Genomic DNA, 21,143 nt, shown 5'->3' with positions numbered 1-21,143 from the left:
AGTCAAATATTCCACTGTTTTCCTGGCCACCATCACAATTACAAGCCTCCTTAAACGTCAGCTCATCCAGAACAATGCTGCCTGACTCACACCAAGTACAGTTCACCCATCGCCCCTGTGCTCATTAACCTATCTTTGCTCCAGGTCTGGCAGTGTGACAATTTAAATTTGAAAACAAAAATCTTGGGTGAATATCTCTCAATGGCCTCCACCCTCCAATTAGCCCAATTCCCCTGTACATTTCCCATACTCCAGGCATTTACTGTATTTTGATTATTTATCAATTCCATTTTTAAAGTGAATTTCTTTCTCTATGGATCTCTCTGCCATGAATTTGACCTCAATCGAGTCACTTGTTGCAGTTCCTGTGGAATCCACACCAGTGCTCACTTCTGGTGTGGCCTGCACGCTACCCATGATGGAGAGGGTGCTAGTCCCTGAGTAACCTGCATGGACCGGTAGCGTGAACATGGTCTGAACTTGGCATCAATCAGGCATTCCAGAAGCTTTCAAACTTGGTCTGTATGTGTACACTGACCACCTGTGTCAGTCACTCTCAGCTGAACATACTATAGTTACTGTGCATCTCTGTCTGCAACATGACAAACAAATGGAGCAGAGGTTGGAGCGAGGGGAGACTCTGCAAAGAGGGAGGAGGAGGGGGCTCTGCCCCAGCCAGCCGGGTTTCCCAAGAGCACTTTTCCTCCCTATACGTAACCCAGGAGCAGTGTGTGAGGCGTCTCTGGTTCAATAAGGAGGTGGTTACAGAGCTTTGTCACCTGCTACATCACGACATGGAGCCTCACACCAGGGTGAAGACAGAGCTGCCAGTGGCCGTTACGTTCACAGTTTCATTGAACTTCTGTGCATCTGGATCTTTCCAGGGAGGAGCAGACTACGTATTCAACATCTTCCAATATGTAATCCCTCGATGTAGCCGGGAGGTGATGGAGGTCCCCTATATGGCTTTTTCCCTCAGCTGGGAGAGGCAGGATGAGCAGACCTGTGGGTTTAACAGGATAGCAGGATTCCCGCTGGTGTAGGTGGGGCCTCCATGTCAACGGGGAGAGGTACAGTAACTGAAGGAACTCTCACTCCATTAATGTACAGTTGGTGTCTCACCATGCCCAGTGCATCTTGTTGGTGAATGTCCACTATCCTGGCAGCAGCCACGGTCCCTTCATTCTGAAACAGACAGCGTCTTCGGCTCCCTCTGTAAAAAGAGGAATTGGCTCCTCGGAGGCATAGTTCATTTCCCACCCACCCACCAACCATTACCCCTACCCAATCACCCAAAATTCCAAGGACAAGTATATAGCTAGAGCAATGTAGTCACTAAGAACATCATGGAACGGACCATCAGCTTCCAATGCCTGAACCGCTCGGGGGGAGCTCTCCAGTACAGATTGGAACAGGTGTCCAGGTTCATGGTGTTCTGCTCCGCCCTTCATATCATCACTGTCATGAGCACACAGGGATTGGCACCAGGAATCCGAAGGCCACCTCAGCATGAGGAGGCAGAGAGAATATTTCTTGGATGCCTTCCACCCGGACAAACTGTCAGTGAATTCCTGATAAGATTCTGGTTCCAATACGATCATACGACCATATAACCATACGAATTTGGAGCACAACTAGGCTATTCAGCCCATCGAGCTTGCTCCGCCATTTAATAAGATCATAGCTGATCTGTTTCAATCTCAAATTCCACACTACCACTTATTCCTGATAATCTGTGATCCCCCTTCCCAACAAGAATCGATCTACCTCAGCCTTAAAGGTATTCAATGACTCCGCCTCCATCACTTTCTGAAGCAGAAAATTCCAAAGCCGCACGACCCTCTGAGAGAAAAGAACATTCTCCTCGTCTCTGTCCTAAAAGAGTGAAGCCCAATTTTAAAACAGTGGACTCTAGCTCTGGACTCACTCACAAGAGGAAACATCCCCTCCACATTCACACTGTCAAGTCCGTTCAGGATCTTATGAACTTCAATCAATTCTCCCCTCACTTTTCGAAACTCCAGTGAAAACAAGCCCAGTCTGTCCAATCTCTCCTCATAAAACAACCTGATCATTCCAGGTATCAATCTCGTAAACCTCCTCTGAACCGCCTCCAACGCATTTACATCCTTCCTTAAATATGGAGACAAAAACTGCACGCAATATTCTCACCAACGTCCTCCATAACTGTAGCATAACATCCTTGCTTTTATTTTCAATTGCTCTCGTAATAAAGGATAGCATTCTATTAGCCTTCTTTATTACCTGCTGGAGCTGCATTCTAACCTTTTGTGACTCATGCACCCGAACACCTAGATCCCTCTGCACCTCAGAATTCTGCAGTCATTCCCTGTTTAAGTAATGCTCTGCTTCTTTATTCCTCTAGACAAAGTGAAAAACTTAACATTTTCCCACATTATACTCATCTGCCAGATTTCTCCCCACTCCCTCAACCTATCTATATTGGTCTGCAACCTCCTCATGTCCTTTCCCACCATGGATTCGCGATTCTTCACCAATACACCCATCGGAGATGCTCCATCACAGCGTCTCCTTGGTCATAATCCCACAATAATAAATACCAACAATATCCTTTACATTAACATATTTATCCAAAAACATTTTCAGTTATACAAATAAAACTGAACTATTCACCCTCGTGTATTCTCTTAGTGCCTGTCTTGTGGGTTCCCTCGACTTGCCTCGTGCTTCTATACAGTGGTTTCCCCAGTGGCTGCAGCATGGCTGATGGAAGGCTGCTGACGTTCACTGGGGTAGACTGCAGACAGCCTTGCAGGACGCTGTCGAGCAGCTCTGGGCCTTGAGGGCTCGGATTCGGACTGCACCACCTCGTCATGTGAAACAGCAGCCTGGGCTGGCTGATGGGTTACAGTAAGGACACTGATGGAGTGGCGGTGAAGAGAGAACAAATACTGACATCCTGAGAGAGGACAGCAGGTTTGTGCTCCACGGAGCCACTGCCAATCGCATGGGGTGACACATCAGCAATCCTAGTAATCTGCTGGATCACAGATTGCTGGACTGCTGTGAGAGCCTGTAAAACCCTTTGAGCACTGAGATCCACAGCCATGAAGGCAGCCGACTGATCCTTCATGCGGCAGCAAGTATGGATCTCATGATCCCATTCTGAGATTCCACTGTAGCACTGAAACGTTGTGTGTCTGCCACCTGTGCTGCAGTGGAAGCTGAGATAATGGCCGACAGATGCTGTGTCATGGCTGGGTTCGCGAGTGCTATCACAGAGTTAGTGACCACCTCCACAGGAAAAAGAATGGGCTTCATGTGCCATATCCTCTGTGACGTTGGAACCAGAATCCTCTCTGTTTCTTGGTGGTGGCAACAGACTATCTGACAGGCCTGTCAATGGATAAAATATCTCAGTGTACATATCCATCAGCATTCTCCTGTATGCGGTTCCAACAATATTCTGATCTGAGTTTTGTGCATTATAACTCTTTTGTGACCTCCCCCTCCAGTGATCGGACACACGAGCTATCATTTAATGTGGCCTGGCTGCAGCCCACACGTGGTTGGTGACACACCACGTGATAATTCCGACACTATCCCAGCCTCTAAAGTAAACGCAGTGTCAGTATTTGAGCTGGTGGCTGTAAGCATCAGACCAAGCGATGGGGCTCCGCGCTCAGTGCTGTGCTGTTGCTCTCTCTCTGTCTCCTGGAGCTGCTGTGACTGGGAAGCTGGCAGTTTGGGGTTATCATTGGAAAGTATAAAATCAGAAGGGGAGGGTTGGAGTGCAGGATTGGGGTGGGATGGAAAGCAGGAGGCCCATGGGCCCACCATCTGCAGCTTGTCCATCAACCAAGAGAGCAGGATGAGAGAGAGGTGGTGGGACCATAGCATCATCCTGAATGCTCTCATTGATGTAGGATGCTAAATGTATTGTCACATCTAGTCCCATGATGTGTACAACCATCTCCTCCAGCAGACTCAGGGCATGAAGGTAAGCCTGGACTATATTGCACTGTGTTTGCTTGATTTTCCTGCAATAGCTGAATAGCTGGAAGTATGTGGATGCAGTGAAAGGTGTGTGTCCTTTAGGTAAGGTAATTTGCTGTCCTTACCTTCTCTGGCCTACATGTGACTCCAGATGCACAGCAATGTGGTTGACTCGTAACTTTCCTCTGAAACGGCCAAGCAAGACATTCAAATGTCAAGTGAAATTAGGGATGGGCAACAAATGCTGGCTTTGCCAACGCCGCCTATATCCTAGGAAATATATTTTTTCAAAAAGGTCGAGGAATGTTCTTTCAGAGTATTTCACAAGGTTTGTTATCTCGTCAAGGACATAAATATGGGCACAGGTCTATGTGTAGACATTCCTAGACCTGATAATGCGCAGTCTCATGTCCACATATCCAAAGATCTGATACTTATAGATTGTAATCCTCTACCCTTGACTGGTTTTTGCCATGGTTCGAACAAGAGGATAAGAACATAAGAAATAGGAGCACTCGTAGACCATTCAGCCCATCAAGCCTGCCCTGCCGTTCAATAAAATTATAGCTGATCTGTCCTGGGCCTCAACTCATCTTTCGGGCGTGTTGCGCCGAACCCTCTACACCCCGAAATCTATCTGCCTCCTCCTTAAATACATTTAGTGACTTAGCCTCCACAACTCTCTGAGGCAGAGAATTCCAGAGATTCGCCGCCATCTGAGAGAAGAAATTCCTTCGCATTTCAGTTTCAAATGGGTGCCTCCTTATTCTGTAACTATGTCCCCTAGTTCAAGATTCCCCCACTAGTGGAAACATATTCTCAATATCGACCCTGTCAAGCTCCCTTAAAAGCTTATATGTTTCGATAAGATCACCTCACATTCTTCTAAACTCCAATGAAGAACGGCCTAACCTGTTTAGCCATTGTTCCTAAGACATCCCCTTCATCCCAGAAATCAGTGGAGTGTACCTTTTATCTGAACTGCCTCCAATGATAGTATATCCTTCTTTAAATGCGGGGACCAAAACAAAAGCTCTCACCGCTGCTTCTGGCCTCGGGCCTCGGCTCCTTTTATCTCCCAGCTCCTCTCGCCTGTTCCCGCTCTCACCGCCGCCGCTCTCACTCCTGCACTGGTTTTCTCACTGGTGAGAAATAAGGAGACAACACTCAAAGGTCAAATTAAACTCTAATGACTTTAGCACATTCAGCAGGAATACTACTAGTTAAAAACAATGTAAAACATTAGTCAGCAATACACCTGTTGAAAACACGCCCATTAGTCACAAATATGTTGCAGAGAATCATACATAGATGAGCACCCAGTAGGCGATCACCTCCCTGCCGATTGTTCAATAGCTGACCAAACTATGACCATGTTTGGAACAAGACTGGAAGGATTTCAGGAGCTGAGTGGTCCTGGCAGAGCCCAAACTGAGCACCAGCCAACAGATGATTGCTAAGCAAGTGCTGCCTGATATCACTGTCGACAACCCCTTCCATCACTTTACCGATGACTGAGAGTCGACAGATTGAACATTAGCCTGGGTCTCTGCATTAATAGTCGAGCGACATTACCGTGACCTCTGCATTTTTCTGTGAATGTAAAGTTTGTCCAAAGTTCTGACTTGGCATCAAAGTGAAACATAACTTTAAAGTAAGTCTTTATTGGTCATTACACATTTTTAAGATTTTCCTGCTTCTTATTATATATTACATCGACTTAAAGTATATGTTTTCACGACTGCTAAGCTATAATGTGTGAGATGCTAATGCAACATCGTCAGCAACGAGGAGTTCTCTGATGAGGACTATCTGTACTTAGTCTTAGCTTTTAGATGGGCAATGTTGAACAACCTGTCACCAGATCTTGTGTGGGGGAAAATTCCTTCTTCTGAAGACTTGAACGCATGTCAGAGCAGCATGGAGAAGAAGATCCCAAACAGTGTAGGTGCAAAAACACAGCCCTGTTTCACGCCACTCAGGATTGGAACGGGGTCTGACGAGGCACCGTTATGCTGAATTGTGCCTTTCATATTGTCATGGAATGAGGTGATGATACTTAGTAGCTTTGGTGGATATGCAATCTTTTCTCGTCGTCTGAAGAGACCACCTCTGCTGACGAGGTCAAAGGCTTTGGTGAGTTCAATGAAAGCAACGTCGAGGGACATCTGTTGTTCACGACATTTCTCCTGTACCTGGCGAAGAGAGAACAGCATGTCAATGATGGATCTCTCTGCTCGAAAGCCACAATGTGCCTCAGGGTAAGCACGCTCAGCCAGCTCCTGGAGCCTGTTTAGAGCGAAGACTTTCCCCGCTGTGCTGAGCAGGGAGATTCCACGGTAGTTGTTGCAGTCACAGCGGTCACCCTTGTTTTTATAGAGTGAAGAGTTATGAAGAGTGTCTGCAGAGACTCATCGACAGGTTTGCGGCTGCTGCAATGAACCATCAACCTCAACAAAACGAACATCTTGGGACAGGGCGACAGAAATGCCCCAGCCATCAATATCGGCGACCATACTCTGGAGGTGGTTCACGAGTTCACCTACCTAGGCTCAACTACCACCAGTAACCTGTCTCTCGATGCATAATTAAACAAGCACATGGGAAAGGCTTCCTCGGCTATGTCCAGACTGGCCAAGAGAGTGTGGGAAAATGGCGCACTGACACAGAACTTAAAAGTCCAAGTGTATTAAACCTGTGTCCTCAGTACCTTGTTCTATGGCAGCAAGGCCTGGACAACGTACGTTGGACAAGAGCAGCGTCTCAATTCGTGCGATCTTCGCTGCCTCCGGAGAATCCTTGGCATCAGGTAGCAGGACCATATTTCCAACACAGAAGTCTTCGACGCGGCCAACATCCCCAGCATAGATATCCTACTAAGCCAGCGGCGCCTGAGATGGCTTGGCCATGTGAGCCACATGGAAGATGGCAGGATCCCGAAGGGCACATTGTACAGCGAGCTCTTCACTGGTTCCAGCCCCACCGGCCGTCCATGTCTCCGCTTCAAAGACGTCTGCAAACGCGACATGAAGTCCTGTGACATTGATCAGAAGTCGTGGGAGTCAGTTGTCAGTGATCGCCAGAGCTGGCGGGAAACCATAAAGGTGGGGCAAAAGCGTGCCGAGTCGAAGAGACTTAGTAGTTGGCAGGAGAAAAGACAGAATCGCAACGGGAGAGCCAACTGTGTAACAGCCCCGACAACCAATTTTATCTGCAGCACTTGTGGAAGAGTCTGTCACTCTAGAATTGGCCTTTATAGCAACTCCAGGCGCTGCTTCACAAACCACTGACCACCTCCAGGCGTCTACCCATTGTCTCTCGAGACAAGGAGGCCAAAGAAGAAGAAGAACCTGTAATGAAAACAGCTTACAGCTGTTAACAGGTTACCTTATCTCGGAAAACCCTTCTGGTCTTCAGAATGCATGCTGGTCAGATTCAGTTCATTCTCTGCACACCTCCACACAATGACACAAGAGCAATTTGGGATGGGGAACAAATGCTGGCCTTGTCAGCGATACCCAGATCCCATGAAACAGGATAAAGAAAGCCACAGCTTCCTGTATTTCATTTAAACTATCAATTCTCCTGGATTGAAAAGTCCCACATATCTCAAACAGGAACAGATCAGTATGGCAGACTACAGAAAGAAGACCATTCCATGCATCCGATCCGGGATGGAAATACATTCTCTCCTGTCACAGGTCAGAGAGAAAAGACCAGGCCAATCCATGCATCCGTTTAGTTTAGTTTAGAGATACAGCACTGATACAGGCCCTTTGGCCCACGGTGTCTGTGCCGCCCATCAACCACCCATTTATACTAATCCGACACGAATCGCACATTCCTACCACATCCCCACCTGTCCCGATGTTTCCCGACCAACTACCTATACTAGGGGCAATTTATAATCGCCAATTTACCTACCAACCTGCAAGTCTTTTGGCTGTGGGAGGAAAACGGAGCACCCGGAGAAAACCCACGCAGACACAGGGAGAACTTGCAAACTCCACACAGGCAGTACCCAGAATTGAACCCCGGTCGCTGGTGCTGTGAGGCTGCGATGCTAACCACTGCGCCAAAGTGCCGCCCGTTCTAGGACAGAAAACTATTCTTACCTGTCACAGGTCAGAGAGAAAAGACCAGGCCAATCCATCCATCAGTTCCAGGATTGAAAACCACTCTCACTTGTCGCAGGTCAGACAGCAGAGACCAGGTCAATCCATCCATCCGTTCCGGGATATAAAAACCATCTCATCTGTCACAGGTGAGACAGCAGAGACCAGGCGTTTGCATCCATCCAACGAAGATATGCAAACATTCAAATTAGGAGCAGCAGCAGTCAACTCGACCCCTCGAGCCTACTGCACCACTCAATCAGTTCATGTCTAAACTGTTTCTGTTGGAGAAAATCCAGATTGTGCCCAATTGTTGAACAAATTCTCCGGACTCAGACGTTGAGAATCAAACACTTTATTGCATGATATCATGGGGCTGACACCTTACCTAAATGCGGTCCAGTGCTACTCCCGACAGCTACAAATCGTCGTGGACTTATATAGTATAGAAGAAGCAGAGCTAGCAGTTTCACAATTAAGCATTAACCACAGGACAACCACAAGACCACCTGCAGCTCTGTGCCCTTTGCAAAGTCCAAGGTCAGTACAGCGTTAGTTCGAGCATAACAAGCTATTGTTCCCTATTTAACGTACACACTCCAGGTACTATATTTGGCCGTTACTTCTGGCTAGGTTGCACAAACATGATAAAAGCAGAAGAGTCAGTAACGAACAGTCTGTGTTCACTTCCCCAAAATCCATCATGAGCTCTGTCACTTTCTAAGCCAGATGATTGTGGTCAGTTGCTCGCTCTACATTTCCTGACCATTGGTTAGGTTAGCTACAAGCTGCGTCTTGTTTTTCTATTTCTACAAAGTTAAGTAATAATTAGCAAAGCTCAGAAAATTCTCCAACAGTTTCCTCCACAGTTTCACCGACCACCTCCCCCGTTAAGCTTGTACCCCTTGCTTAACTAGAATCTATCTATCTCTGCCATAAAATAGTCAAAGACTCTGCTTCCACTGCCTTTAGAGGAAGACAAATCAAAAGACTCACGACCCTCAGAGAGAAAATAAAATCTCCTAATCTCTGGCTTAAATTGGCGACCCCTTATTGTTAAACAGTTACCCCGAGTGCGAGATTGTCCCAGAAGGGAAGACATCTTTTCCACATCCACCCAGTCAATACCTCTCAGGACCTTAAATGTTTCATTCAGTCGCCTCTTACTCTTCTAAATTCCAGCGGATACAAGCCTAGCCTGCCCAATCTTTCCTCGTACGACTGCCCACCCATTCCATGTATTAGTCTAGTAAACCTTCTGTGTACTGCCTCCAACGCATTTACATCCTGCCATAAATAAGGAAACCAGTATTGTACACATTACTCCAGATGTGGTCTCACCAATACCCTGTATAGCTGAAGCATAATCTTCCTACTTTTGTATTTAATTCCCCTCGTGATAAACAATAACATTCCATTAGCTTTCCCAATTACGTGCTGTACCGGCATAATAACTTTTGCGATTCCTGCAGTAGGACACCCAGATCCCTTTGCATCTCAGAGCTATGAAATCTCTCACCATTTAGATAATGTGATTATTTGACATTCTTCCTGCCAACGTGGACAATTTTACGCTGCCCCACATTATCCTCCATTTGACAAGTCCGTGCTCACTCACTAACCTATCTATATCCCTTTGTAGCCTCCTTATGTCCTCTTCACAAGGTACTTTGCTACTTATCTTTGTGTCATCAGCAAATTTGCAACCATACCTTCGGTTCCTTCATCAAAGTCATTTGTATAAATCGTAAAAAAGTTGAGGCCCTAGCACAGATCCTGTGACACACCACTTGCTACACCTTGCCAACCAGAAAGCAACCTATTTATGCCTACTCTCTGTTAACTGTTAGCTACCCAAAATTCTAACCATTCCAATATGTTACCCCCGCCAGCATGAGCTTTTTTTCCTGCAATAACCTTTGATGTGGCACCTTATCAAATGCCTTCTGAAAATCTAAGTGCAATACATCCACAGGTTCCCTTTATCCACAGCATATGTAACTCCCTCAAATAATTCCAATAAATAGTTTAAACATGATTTACGTTTGACAAAACCATGCTGAAACAGCTGGATTACCTTGAATTTTCCGAAATGACCTTCTCTTAAATCTTTAATAATCTTCTCCTTCTTTGGCCTCCTTGTCTCGAGAGACATTGGGTAAGCGCCTGGAGGTGGTCAGTTGTTTGTGGAGCTGCGCCTGGCGTGGCTTTAATAAAATAGCTTGTACCATTTGCCCTAAGGCAGATGCTAAGCTACCTGGCCTTTAGTTTCCTGCTTTCTGTCTCCAGCCCTTTTTGAATTAAGGTTTAACATTCGCTATTTTCCAATCTAAAGGAACCTTCCCCGAGTCTAGGGAATTTTGGAAAATTAAAATCAAAGCAATAAACTTTCCTCCTGATTTAGGCAAGACAGCAGAGAACAGGCCATTCCATCCATCTGATCCGGCGGAAAAAAAAACATTTTCACCTGTCACAGAAAGGAAAGCAGAGACCAGGCCATTCCATCCATCTGATCCGGAAAAAAAAAACATTCTCACCTGTCACAGATAAGAAAGCAGAGACCAAGCCATTCCATCCATCTGATCCAGGATAAAAAAACATTCTCACCTGTCACAGGTCAGACAGCAGAGACCAGGCCATTCCATCCATCTGATACACGATAGAAAAACATTCTCGCCTGTCACAGGTCAGACAGCAGAGACCAGGCCATTCCATCCACTTGACCGGGATAGAAAACCATTCTCACCCGTTCCAGGTCAGACAACAGAGACCAGGCCATTCCATCCATCCGATCCGGGATAGAAAACCATTCACAGCTCTCACAGGTCAGATAGCAGATCCTAGGTCATTCCGTTCATCTGATCCTGGATAGAAGACCATTCTCACCTGTCACAAGTCAGACAGCAGAGACCAGGCCATTCCATCCATCCGATCCTGGATAAAAACCATTCTCACCTGTCACAGGTCAGACAGCAGAGACCAGGCCATTCCATCCATCTGATACACGATAGAAAAACATTCTCGCCTGTCACAGGTCAGACAGCAGAGACCAGGTCATTCCATCCACTTGACCGGGATAGAAAACCATTCTCACCCGTTACAGGTCAGACAACAGAGACCAGGCCATTCCATCCATCCGATACGGGATAGAAAACCATTCACAGCTCTCACAGGTCAGATAGCAGATCCTAGGTCATTCCATTCATCTGATCCTGGATAGAAGACCATTCTCACCTGTCACAAGTCAGACAGCAGAGACCAGGCCATTCCATCCATCCGATCCTGGATAAAAACCATTCTCACCTGTCACTAGTCAGACAGCAGAGACCAGGCCATTCCATCCATCTGATCCGGGAAAAAAAAAATTCTCACCTGTCACAGATAAGAAAGCAGAGACCAAGCCATTCCATCCATCTGATACACGATAGAAAAACATTCTCGCCTGTCACAAGTCAGACAGCAGAGACCAGGCCATTCCATCCATCCGATCCTGGATAGAAAACCATTCTCACCTGTCACAGGTCAGACAGCAGAGACCAGGCCATTCCATCCATCCGATCCTGGATAGAAAACCATTCTCACCTGTCACAGGTCAGACAGCAGAGACCAGGCCATTCTATCCATCTGATACACGATAGAAAAACATTCTCACCTGTCACAGATAAGAAAGCAGAGACCAAGCCATTCCATCCATCTGATACACGATAGAAAAACATTCTCGCCTGTCACAAGTCAGACAGCAGAGACCAGGCCATTCCATCCATCCGATCCTGGATAGAAAACCATTCTCACCTGTCATAGGTCAGACAGCAGAGACCAGGCCATTCCATCCATCCGATCCGGGATAAAATTCCATTCACAGCTGTCACAGCTCAGATAGCAGATCCCAGGTCATTCCGTCCACCCGATCCGGGATAGAAAACCATTCTCACCTGTCACAGGTCAGACAGCAGAGACCAGGCCATTCCATCCATGTGATCCAGGATAGAAAACCATTCTCACCTGTCACAGGTCAGACAGCAGAGACCTGGACATTCCATCCATCCGTTCCGGGATTGAAAACCATTCTCACCATCACAGGTCAGGCAGCAGAGACCAGGCCATTCCATCCATCCAATCCTGGATAGAAAACCATTCTCACCGTCACAGGTCAGACAGCAGAGACCAGGCCATTCCATCCATCCATTCCTGGATAGAAAACTATTCTCACCTGTCGCAGGGCAGACAGCAGAGACCAGGCCCTTCCATCCATCCGATCCGGGTTGAAAATCATTCTCACCTGTCACAGGTCAGACAGCAGAGACCAGGCCATTCCATCCATGTGATCCAGGATGGAAAACCATTCTCACCTGTCACAGGTCAGACAGCAGAGATCAGGCCATTCCATCCATCTAATGCAGGATAGAAAGCCATCGAGGGCCTGTCGCCACCCCAACGCCGGGTGATCTTGCCGGGGGTAGGCTAGGCTGATGATGACCTTCCCACCCAAAGGCAATTGAGGACCCAACTTGCTCACATCTGGGCCAATTCCCGCTACCTCTGGGATCTAACGAGCCACGTGTGGGCGGGGGCCGGAGTGGGGTTACCTCTGTCAAGAGGGAAGTACCCTATATAAGGGCTTGGTGGGATTTCCTTCCTCCAATGGCAATCTGTGGCTCATGGAGGAACCTGATGGGAAACATTGATCCTCCCGTGACCCGCCTTCCTCTGAGCTTTATGTCCACCCCTTCAATTCACCTCATCAGAAACATTCAGATTGGCCCTGGTTCCCCCACCTCACTTACCTGTGGTCCAGGTTCCAGCGCTGGGCTTGTGTCCATGACATCTGCACTACTGAAAGTGGCCACTACTCACGGTGCCAGTGCCGATACTGCTTAGCTGACAGTTTTCTGCTTGGCCAGAAGCTGGAGGGAGTTGGATCTCCATCTTAAATGGGACTTGGATGCCAGCATTAGACATTTACATATAAAAACGCAGGATCGCTCTTTCGTGGGTTGGGGGTGGGTTTCATGTAAACGCCGAGGTGCTGTTACCCCCGCCTTTCTGGCCCAGCGCTGGCAGCCCGCCTCCTACACATGCCCAGTTCCATATCGCTGTAATCTCCTCCTGCCCCACCACACACTAAATTATCTATGTTCATCTAGGGTTGTAATCTCTGGATTACTCCCTGTGCCACGTGCCAGTGAGGCTTGAAATAGGAAGATAGTGCAGCTGAACACGTGGCTGAGCAGCTGGTGCAGAAGGGAGGGTTTCAGATATCTGGACCATTGGGCTCTCTTCAGGGACAGATGGGACCTGTACAAGAAGGACGGGTTGCATCTAAACATGAAGGGCACTAATATCCTGGCTGTAAGGTTTGCTAGCGTCACTCCGGAGGGTTTAAACTAGTGTGGCAGGGGGGTGGGAACCAGATCAGTAGGACAGCTAGTGAAGTAAAAGAGGAGGAGATCGTAAATAAGTCCATTCGGACTAAGAGGAAGAGCAGGCAGGGAGATGTTGCTGAGCGCAGCGGGACTGGTGGTCTTAAGTGCATTTGTTTCAATGCGAGAAGTATAACAGGTCAGGCAGATGAACTTAGAGCTTGGATTAGGACTTGGAAATATGATGTTGTGGCTTTTAAAGAGAATTGGTTGAGGGAAGGGCAGGATTGGCAGCTAAATGTTCCAGGCTTTAGAAGCTTCAGGCGGGATAGAGGGGGATGTAAAAGGGGTGGGGGAGTTGCATTACTTGTTAAGGAGAATATCACAGCTGTAATGCGGGAGGACACCTCAGAGACGTCATGCAGCGAGACAATATGGGTGGAGCTCAGGAATAGCAAGGGTGCAGTCACGATGTTGGGGGTTTACTACAGGCCTCCAAACAGCCAGCTGGAGGTAGAGGAGCAGATATGTAGACAGATTTTGGAAAGATGTAAAGGGAACAGGTTTATAGTGGTGGGTGATTGTAACTTCCCAAATATTGACTGGGACTCACTTAGTGCTGTATGGGGCACAATTTGTGAGGAGCATCCAGGAGGGCTTCCTGAAACAGTACGTAGATATTCCAACTAGGGATGGGGCCATTCTGGACCTGGTATTGGGGAATGAGCCCGGCCTGGTGGTCGAAGTTTCAGTGGGGTCGCATTTCGGAAGCAGTGACCATAATTCCATAAGTTTTAAGGTACTTGTGGATAAGGATAAGAGTATCCCACGGGTGAAGGTGCTAAATTGGGGGAAGGCTAATTATAACAATATTAAGCAGGAACTGAAGAATTTAGATTGGGGGCGGCTGTTTGAGGGTAACTGAACATCTGCCATGTGGGAGTCTTTCAAACGTCAGCTGATTAGAATCCAGGACCAGCATGTTCCTGTGAGGAAGAAAGACAAGTTTGGCAAGTTTCGGGAAGCTTGGATAACACGGGATATTGTGAGCCTAGTCAAAAAGAAAAAGGAAGCATTTGTAAGGGCCAGAAGGGTAGGAACAGATGAAGAACTTGAGGAATATAAAGACAGTAGGAAGGAACTTAAGCAAGGAGTTCGGAGGGCAAAAAGGGCTCATGACAAGTCATTGGCAAACAGGATTAAGGAAAATCCCAAGGCTTTTATACATATATGAAGAGCAAGAGGGTAACCAGGGAAATGGTTGGCCCACTCAAGGACAGAGATGGGAATCTATGCGTGGAGCCAGAGGAAATGGGTGAGGTGAAAAATGAGTACTTTGCATCAGTATTCACCAAGGACGGCTTGGTGGATGATGAGCCTAGGGAAGGAAGTGCAGCTAGTCTCAGTCATCACATTATCAAAAAGGAGGAGGTGTTGGTTGTCTTGCAAAGCATTAAGGTAGATAAGTCCCCTGGGCTTGATGGGATCTACCCTAGAATACTGAGGGAGGGAAGGGAAGAAAATTCTGGGGCCTTGACAGAAATCTTTGCATCCTCATTGGCTGCAGGTGAGGTCCCAGAGGACTGGACAATAGCCAATGTTGTTCCTTTGTTTAAGAAGTATGGTAAGGATAATCCAGGAAATTATAGGCCGGTGAGCCTTACATCAGTGGTAGGGAAACTATCAGAGAGGACTCTTCGGGATAGGATTTACTCCCATTTAAAAGAAACGAAATTATCAGCGAGAGACAGCATGGTTTTGTGAAGGGGCGGTCGTGTCTTACTAATTTGATTGAGTTTTTGAGGAAGTGACGAAGATGATTGATGAGGGAAGGGCGGTGCATGGTGTCTATATGGACTTTAGTAAAGCCTTTGACAAGGTCCCGCATGGCAGACTGGTGCAAAAGGTGAAGCCACACAGGATCAAATGTGAGCTGGCAAGATGGATACAGAACTGGCTCTGTCACAGAAGACAGAGGGTAACAGTAGATGGGTGTTTTTCTGAATGGAGGGATGTGACTAGTGGTGTTCCGCAGGGATCAGTGCTGGGACCTTTGCTGTTTGTCGAATATATAAATGATTTGGAGGAAAATGTAGCTGGTCTGATTAGTAAGTTTGCAGATTACACAAAGGTTGGTGGAGTTGCGGATAATGATGAGGATTGTCAGAGGATGCAGCAGGATATAGATCGGTTGGAGACTTGGGCAGAGAAATGGCAGATGGAGTTTAATCCGGACATATGTGACGTAATTCATTTTGGAAGGGCTAATGCAGGTGGGAGGTATACAGTAAATCGCAGAACACTTAGGAGTATTGAGAGGCAGGGAGATCTGGGCGTACAGGTCCACTGGTCACTGAAAGTGGCAACGTAGGTGGATAAGGTGGTCAAGAAGGCATACGGCATGCTTGCCTTCATCGGTCGGGGCATAGAGTATAAAAATAGGCAAGTCATGTTGCAGCTGTGCAGAACCTTAGTTAGGCCACACTTAGAATATTGCGTGCAATTCTGGTTGCCACACTCCCAGAAGGACGTGGAGGCTTTGGAGAGGGTACAGAGGAGGTTAACCCGGATGTTGCCTGTTCTGGAAGGTATTAGCAATGAGAGGAGGTTGGGAAAACTCGGATTGTTTTCACTGGAACGACGGAGGTGGAGGGACGACATGATCGAGGTTTACAAAGTTATGAGCGGCATGGACAGAGTGGATGGTCAGAAACTTTTTCCCAGGGTGGAACAGTCAGTTTCTAGGGGACATAGATTTAAGGTGAGAGGGGCAAAGTTTGGAGCGGATGTGCGTGGCAAGTTTTTCACACAGAGGGTGGTGAGTGCCTGGAACTTGCTGCCAGGGGAGGTGGTGGAATCAGATACGATAGTGACGTTTAAGAGACATCTTGACAAACATATGAATAGGAACGGAATAGAGGGATATGGGCCCTGGAAGTGCAAAGGTGTTAGTTTAGGCAGGCATCAAGAGCGGCGCTGGCTTGGAGGGACGAATGGCCTGTTCCTGTGCTGTACTGTTCCTTGTTCTTTGTTATCATGGCCTCTTGTGCATCCCTGATTTTAATCTCTTCACCATTGGTTGTTGTACCTTCAGATGCATGGGCCCTGAGCTCTGTCATACCCTTTCCACAAGTCTCCACCTCTCTTTCTGCCTTTAAGACACTCCTTAAAACATACCTCTGTGATCCGGCTTTTGACCATCTTACCAAGAATCTCCTTATGTGACCTGGTGTCTTATTTTGTTATATAATGCGCCTATGAAACATCTTGGTACATTTTAATACATTAAAGGCGCTATAGAAATGCAAGTTTTGGTTATTGTTTCTGCCCAGTCCATCACCCTGTCTACGCCTTCCTGAATTTTATTACTATCTTCCTCGCACATCACCATACTTCCACGCTTCATGACATCTGCAAATTGCGACAGTGTGAAATGCACCGTCCTCCATAGGTTATCTGTGCCCCATGGATTGACCCCTGGCAGCAAACGTTGCTTCTCCCTGAAACACCCCCGCACTAAGCGAGCATCATCACCCACCTTCCAAGGGTTGCCAGACTGGCATCGACAATCCCACACAACTTCTCTGGGGTCTGGGGCTCCAAGGCAGCTCCTAGTCCCAGGTCGGGTGCAGTACCAGCAGTTGTCCCTGCGCCCTGACTGTCTAAAGCTGTAACACTTCATGTACTTGGAGTCCGGGGCTCTAGCAATGGATCTGGTGCCAGACCTGGTGTATTACCGACAGTGGCCCCGACCAGCTGACTGAGCCTGGCGTCATCGCCAGACTTATGGGTCTACGGCACTTGGAATGTTCCAGCAGTTATGACTGGTATAATGCCGGCATGCCCAAAACTCTCAATGGTGTTGCCGAAACTACTGAGCAGCTGGTCCTCTGCTTGTTCAGCAGCTTTGGCAGGTGGGATCCCCATCCTTTAAGGGATATGGAAACGGCACGAGGCAGTTGATTGCTGAAGAGCCACTGAATTGCACAGGGTGCAGGCTCCGAATTACTATTTTCAGCCCGCCACCTGGAACCCCGCTGGCTTCACTAAATTGGAGTCATAGAGTCGTGCAGCATAGCCAGAGTCTGCTTCCCTGCCTATCTATACGAATCCCACCTGCCTGCATTAATTCCATATCCCTCTATGCCTTGTTTATTCAAGTACCTGTCCAGATGCCTCTTAAATGTGGCGACTGTTCCTGCCTCCACCACCTCCTCAGGCAGCTCATTCCAGATACCCACTATTATTTGTGTGAATGTTTTACCCTTTTGATCCCCTTTAAACCTCCTCCCTCTCACCTTAAATCTATGCCCTCTAGTTTAAGTCATTCCTCCCATGGCAAACAGACTCTGTCTATCTCCCCTCTCAGCCTCCTTCGCTCCAGGGAAAACAGACGCAGCCTATCCAAGCTATTTTCATAACTCAAGCCCTCCAAACCAGGCAACATCCTTGTGAATCTTTTCTGCACCCTCTCTAACTTTATCATATCTTTCCTGTAGTGCGGCGACCAGAACTGCACTCAGTACTCCAAATGCGGCCTAACCAAAGTTATTTACAACTGTAACATGACGTCCCAACTCTTGTACTCAATGCCTCGGCCGATGATGGCAAGTATGCCATCCGCCTTCTTCACTATCCTGTCTACCTGTGTTGCCACTTTCAGGGAACTATGTACCTGCACCCCAAGGTCTCTCTGGTCAACAACACACCCCAGGGCCCTGCAATTCACTGTATATGTCCTGCCCTGGTTTCACTTGCCAAAATGCATCACTTCACACCTGTCTGCATCAAATTCAATTTGCCAATCCCTTGCCCACTTTCCCAGTTGATGTATATCCTGTTGTAACTTTAGACAACCTTCTTCACTGTCCACTATACCACCAATTTGGGTGTCATCTTCAAACTTACTGATCATGCCCCCTACATTCAGATCCACGCCATTAATATATATAGCAAACAACAGAGGGACCGGCATCAATCCCTGTGGCACACCACTGGTCACTGGCCTCCAATCTGAAAAACAACCCTCCACTACGACCCTTTGCCTCTTATCACGAAGCCAATTTTGTATCTAATTTGCTTGGTCACACTGGATCCCATGTGTTGGAACATTCTGGACCAGCCTACTATGCTTCCATTCTTCGGCAGAAATTCCTGACGCTGGTAAACAAATTTGATATACACTGAATGCAACAGCAAATGGGCAAATGTCATCCTAAATTCCTTGAAACTGTTGTTTATGCTCCCAACCTGGAGGAAAATGTCCTGATAATTTCCCTTGTTGACATTTGACATACTGACGGTTGAGATTACTTGTGTTTTTGATTTTTCAGTGGACTCATTCTCAATTTTTGTTTTGAAATCATTAAATTCCGTGCTGCCGGTCACAGGTGAGGGAATCTCCCAGCCAGTCCAACATCTAATTTTCTACTCAAGAGCAATGTGCAGCAGACATTGCAAATCTGAAATAAAAACAGAAAATGCTGGAAATATTCATCAGGTCTGGCAGCATCTGTGGAGATAGAAACCGAGTTATTGTTTCAGGTCAATCACCCTTCATCGGGACTGGGAGAGATTAGAAATGGATCAGAGTTTAAACCAGAGAGGGAAAGGAGGGAGGGGGAGGATTATGATCAACATTGATTTTAACATTTCAGCATCGTCCACTTTTCATTTAACCTCTCCTGCCTTCCACCCTATTACAACGCTTCTCTTTGTTCTTTCAGCTTCCATCATTTCAGTACATCACTGGATATAGGATCGCATTTGTAAATCTCAATAAGTCCTCAATCAAACTGATAACTTGGCTCCTCGACTGATGTTTAATTTCTCTACTTATTTCCCTTCCTCACAGTTAACTTGTTGACAATTGGGACTTTATCTCGGTGAAAGTGCGGTCTCTCCAAATGTGTCACTCGCTACCTGGTGGCCATGGCAACGGCGGACCTACTGGTCATTATCCTGGACCTGATATTGAGGCACATTCCCATTGTTTATCAGGAACAGTTTCAGTCCCTGTATTACATCCCCATATGTAATATCCACGCTGTCCTTCTTTATGCTGCTACAGACTGTTCTGTCTGGTTCACCGTCACTTTCACATTTGATCGATTTGTGGCCATTTGTTGCCAGAAGCTGAAAAGTAAATATTGCAGTGAGAAAACAGCGGCTGTGGTTCTGGGAACATCGACTGTGCTCAGCTGTTTAAAGAACATCACCTGGTATTTTATGTTCACAGGTCGGTATTTGCTGTGGAACATCCCATGGTTTTGTGATGCAACCGAGGATGCTCGGAATTCTCGTGTCTGGGGAACAATCGAGTTCCTCCATTACATTCTAACCCCGTTTGTCCCATTTATGGTGATTCTACTGCTCAATGTTCTCACCATCAGACACATTTTAGTCAGCAGCAGAGGACGCAGGAGACTCCTGGATCATAGCCGTGGGGAGAGACACAGAAACCCAGAGATGGAGAGCCGAAGGAAATCTATCATTTTACTGTTAATTATCTCGGCAAATTTCATTCTGTTATGGGCAGTGTTAATGGTGTTTTCGATATGGAGCCGGATGTGGTATTTGGGCTATCACTCTGTATTTCTACCCGAGTTTCTGCGGGAATTGGGTTTCATGCTACAGCTGCTGAGCTGCTGCACAAACACTGCGATTTATGCCGTGACCCAGACTCAGTTCAGAGAGCAGTTGAAGAATGTGCTGAAATATCTCATTTCACCAATTTTTAAATTCATTCATTGCTGTGGTGAACTGAATCACTGACTATATCCGTCATCAGGGGTAGAGGGTCTGTGGTTGTGGTGAAGATGCGGGCGAGGCCTGTCGTCTTGGTGACGGGAGAGTGGGGCGGATCCTGTAACTACAGTGACGGGTAGTGGATCCGGGTCTTGTTCCCCATTGTGACACGAGAGTGGGGCCGGGACCTGTTCCTATGGTGATGGGGAATAGGGGACCTGTTCTCATGGTGACTGGGCTGTTGGGAAGAAGCCAATTATCCATGGTGAGGGGGAGTGGGGGTGGACCCTGTTCATATAGCGACGGGGAGTGTGGGAGGAGCCTGATATTCATGGTGATAGAGTGGAGCGGGGCATGCTGCCATGGTGACGGGAGAATGGGGGTGGGACCGGTTCCCCATGGTAATCATTTATATCCTTTAGGAGCTTTATAATATCGAGAATCCTTTATAACTGTTTGCAAACATTCGTAAACATTTATAATCCTTCACAAACATACATAACGTTTGGCATATCTGATGAACATTTAAAATCCCTTTTGCTGCTTTGTAGCCTCTTATAATCCTTTATAGCCATTTAGAATTCTCCATAATCCTTGTTATCTGTTTATAATCTTTATAATTATTTATAATACTTTGTAAAACTTTACAATCTTTTAGGATCGTGTGCAACTCTTTATAATCTTTTGTAATATTTGATAATCCTTTAAAACCCTTAGAAACCATTTAATACCCTTTATGAGCCTTTATTTAAATTTATAACCCGTTATATCTCACACATTGACTGTCCTGGACAGGTGGCACATAAAATGAACACCTTGGATTTCTCTCATTTCAAACAGGCCACAGAGCATATCATTTAAAATGGCCGCAGTGAATTCATTTAAAATGGCTACACTGCATGTCACTTTAACTGGCCTCACTGCATGTCACTGCCTGGGTTGT

The 21,143-nt window shown here is 46.8% G+C and overlaps 1 pseudogene; it reads left to right on the top strand.

Moving 5' to 3' along the window:
- The window catches only part of LOC137364941 (uncharacterized), a 39,213-nt pseudogene extending 18,986 nt beyond the window's left edge, over nt 1-20,227 (top strand).
- The last annotated feature ends 916 nt before the right edge of the window (nt 20,228-21,143 follow it).

The sequence above is a fragment of the Heterodontus francisci genome, unplaced genomic scaffold (assembly GCF_036365525.1).
Source record: "Heterodontus francisci isolate sHetFra1 unplaced genomic scaffold, sHetFra1.hap1 HAP1_SCAFFOLD_53, whole genome shotgun sequence".
In the NCBI taxonomy this organism is placed as follows: domain Eukaryota; kingdom Metazoa; phylum Chordata; class Chondrichthyes; order Heterodontiformes; family Heterodontidae; genus Heterodontus; species Heterodontus francisci.
Note: the sequence above shows the minus strand (reverse complement) of the source record. Positions and strands in the feature narration are given on the sequence as shown.